The following is a 3,708-nucleotide window of genomic DNA, read 5'->3' on the forward strand; positions in this document are numbered from 1 at the left end:
TTCGGTCAGCGGGGGGCAGACGAGACCATCGCCCCAGCGTTTCCGAACGGCGTTCGCCTATCCCTTAGGACCGACTAACCCACGGCCAAGCGCTGTCGGCGTGGAACCCTTCTCCACTTCGGCCTTCAAAGATCCCATCTGAATATTTGCTACTACCACCAAGATCTGCACCCGCGGCGGCTCGACCCAGGCTCACGCCAGAGGCTTCAGCGCCACCGCGGCGGCCCTCCTACTCGTCGCGGCATACGGTCCGTGTTTCAAATCAGGGATTGTGACACCTGCGACGGCCGGGTATGGGCCCGACGCTCCAGCGCCATCCATTTTCAGGGCCAGTTGATTCGGCAGGTGAGTTGTTACACACTCCTTAGCGGATTCCGACTTTCATGGCCACCGCCCCGCTGTCTATATCAACCGACACCTTTCCTGGGGTCTGATGAGCGTCGCGTCGGGCGCCTTAACCCGCGCGTTCGGTTCATCCCGCAGCACCAGTTCTGCTTACCAAAAGTGGCCCACTTGGCACCATCATTCGATGCCCGGCTCCAAGCCTGCGAGCCGGGCCTCTTACCCATTTAAAGTTTGAGGGTAGGACGAGGCCATTTCGGCCCCGCAGCCTATGATCATTGCTTTACCGGATAAAACTGAGTCTGGTGCCAGCTATCCTGAGGGAAACTTCGGAGGGAACCAGCTACTAGATGGTTCGTTAAGTCTTTCGCCCCTATACCCAGGTCGGACGACCGAATTGAACGTCAGGACCGCTACGGGCCTCCACGCAGGGTTTCCCCTGGCTTCGCCCTGCCCAGGCATAGATCACCATCTTTCGGGTACCACCGCGTATGCTCTTGCTCCACTCTCCACTCGGTGGAGAGCAGGCCGGTGGTGCGCTGTCAACCCAAACATTGACGGGGTGCATCAGATCCCACCTCAGCCGACGCGCGCCGGCCTTCACCTTCGTTGCGCCTCCGGGGTTCAAGCCCCTTTGACTCGCATACGCGTTAGACTCCTTGGTCCGTGTTTCAAGACGGGTCGGTCGGGGTCCGAACTTAGCCGCTGACCTTAGGCGTTTTGGCTGTGGGCCTGGATCACCCCCCGTATTGCCGTAGCGGGCCTAGCCCGGGGCTGAGGACAGCCCAACCGGCCCGCTTTCGTCCGAACGATCAGGGGGGGGCCCCATCCCCATCCCGAAGGAGGGGAAAACGCGGAAAGGACATTACTCCGCGGCCCCGGCGTTATCGGCGAAGTCGGAGCGAGGGGCTGTAGCGGAACGCCCGTGTCCGGGGGCCACGTGGGGCTCCCTTCTCCGGACGGACCTACCTTCACCCTCGGGCCCTTCCAAGCCTAACCGGAGCCGGTCGCGACTCACCCACCACGCGGGGGGAAGTACACCTGACGGGCCGAGCCTTCGTACGCCCGAGAGGCCCGAAGTCGAGAGGCGAAGCTCAGGGCCGAGCAGGGAGTGGGGTCGCCCCCACTCTCGCCCGGATGAACTCGCCTCCGAGCCACGGAACCACACGAGCGCGGGCCGTCCGCCCGGCTGAATCCCCCGGGGGGGTCTTCTCGGTCCCCCGACCGTTTACCTCTCAACGGTTTCACGCTCTCTTGAACTCTCTCTTCAAAGTACTGCTTTCAACTTTCCCTCACGGTACTTTGTTCGCTATCGGTCTCGTGCCGGTATTTAGCCTTAGATGGAGTTTACCACCCACTTTGAGCTGCATTCACAAGCAACTCGACTCCGGGAAGCCCGATCTACCCGGCGGGATGCGGGACAATACCGGGCCTTCACCATCTGCGGAAGACACTTCCTTGCAAAACTTGGTCCCGCGTCCGCACCGAGACCAAACGGACTTCCGTACGCTACATTTCCCGGCCCACCCCGGTCAGGGGAAAGTGGGATTCAGCGCTGGGCTCTTCCCTCTTCGCTCGCCGCTACTAGGGGAATCCTTGTTAGTTTCTTTTCCTCCGCTTACTGATATGCTTAAGTTCAGCGGGTTGTCTCGTCTGATCTGAGGTCGCACTACGAGACTGTTTTGCGGGGCGCGGGGGGCGCGAACCCCCCGGCCGCTCGCCGTATTACGGTACCCACTCTCCGACGGCGGCGGAGAGCCCAGCGGGGAGAGACTATGACGGATTGGACCCGGACCTAATGGCTCTCCCTACGTCCGGAGCTCTCGCCACACGTCGGGTTTAAGGCCCGAGTCTGGGTTTAGGGAGACGAAGGGCCGTCCGAGGTGGAGGCCCTGCGAACTCCCAGCCGCGGTCTAGGAAGACCGATCGATGGGTAAACCGACCCTCAGACAGGCGTGGCCGCGGGATGGACCCCCGCGGCCGCCATGTGCGTTCGAAATATCGATGATCTGTGTTCTGCAATTCACATTATTTAACGCAGGTTACCGCGTTCTTCATCGATGCACGAGCCAAGTGATCCACCGCTAAGAGTTGTATGAGGTTTGTGCCCGGCCCGTTACAGGCCGGGCGAAGGAAGCCATTCGAACACGAGACAACGTTTGACAATATTTCAAGCCGGGTGCCTTCCCCCCCGTGGAGGGGGGAAGGTCATTGAACCTGGGCGTCACCACCGGACCGAGGAGTTACGGCCCGGGGGACGATCGCCCGAGTAGGTGCCCGAGACTTACGTGGTTTAGGAGACCGGGTCTAGGCCCCACCGTTCCCGGCGAGGCCCAGGGTTTGGTTCGCTGCGTTACGGGTCCCGGTCTAAGGCATTCAGGCGTGCGCTCAAAGCCAAGCTCTCCACCCCGGAGGGTATGAGCGAGGCCCGGTGGTACGCTCCCAAGTCCCCCGCTTAGGGGAAGGCGCTGGGTAGATCCCACCTAGTCAGGACCGGCGGGCACCGGCCGTCTCCTTCGGGTGTTTAAACGCATCCGGGGTTCGTGAGGCCCCTTCAACTCGCGCACCGGCCTTAGACTATTATACGGTCCGTCTCTGCGAAGCCAACATCGGGGTATTTGCATGCGCTCTTAAGCTCCGCTCCAACCCCGTGAGGGGAAAGAGTTTCGCCCGGCGGTACGCTCCCGTCCACCACCACCCCCTGTGCCGGGGGGATGGGTTCAGGGAGATCCCACCGAGGCCGGCGAGCACCGGCCAACGCCCTGGGGGTGAGTAAGCCCCTTTGACTCGCGCACGCACAATCAAGCCTTCAACGATCAATGGTTGGTTTAACGACCCGGCGGGCGGCTCCGGCGCCACTCTCCCCCCCGCGAACGAGGGGGGCGGACCGGGGTACCTATGCACCTAAGGCGGTCCTCGCATAACCCCGAGTTCCGAAGCCGGCTCGCTACGTCCACCCACCCGGAGGGGGAGAGACTCACGTCGGCCGACGACGAAAGGTACGAGGCTTCTGCGGTCCATACCTTGAAGGTACCCGCCGGGGGAGGTTTGGCCTCTCGAGTCCGACTCGACAACCGGCCGTGGCCAGGTCACCGTTAATGATCCTTCCGCAGGTTCCCCTACGGAAACCTTGTTACGACTTTTACTCCCTCTAGATGCCCAGGTTCGATCGACTTCCCACCTCAACGAGGCAACCCCCCGGTAAAGGGGCACCTCGGAGATGGTCCGAGGACCTCACCAGGCCATCCAATCGGTAGTAGCGACGGGCGGTGTGTACAAAGGGCAGGGACTTAATCGACGCGGGCTGGTGACCCGCGACTACTTGGAATTCCTCGTTCAAGGGGAAAAGTTACAATCCCCTATCCC

General features: G+C 61.9%; 1 non-coding gene and 1 pseudogene across 1 annotated transcript; both read right to left on the reverse strand.

Annotated features, from left to right (window-relative positions):
• LOC136698560 (28S ribosomal RNA) overlaps positions 1 to 2,009 on the reverse strand; it is a 4,392-nt pseudogene extending 2,383 nt beyond the window's left edge.
• Positions 2,010 to 2,281: 272 nt separating this feature from the next.
• On the reverse strand, positions 2,282 to 2,435 carry LOC136698544 (5.8S ribosomal RNA). Its single transcript, XR_010803121.1, has one exon. It is a non-coding gene; the product is annotated as a 5.8S ribosomal RNA (ribosomal RNA).
• Positions 2,436 to 3,708: the final 1,273 nt, after the last annotated feature.

Source organism: Hoplias malabaricus, chromosome 5 (assembly GCF_029633855.1).
Source record: "Hoplias malabaricus isolate fHopMal1 chromosome 5, fHopMal1.hap1, whole genome shotgun sequence".
Taxonomy (NCBI): domain Eukaryota; kingdom Metazoa; phylum Chordata; class Actinopteri; order Characiformes; family Erythrinidae; genus Hoplias; species Hoplias malabaricus.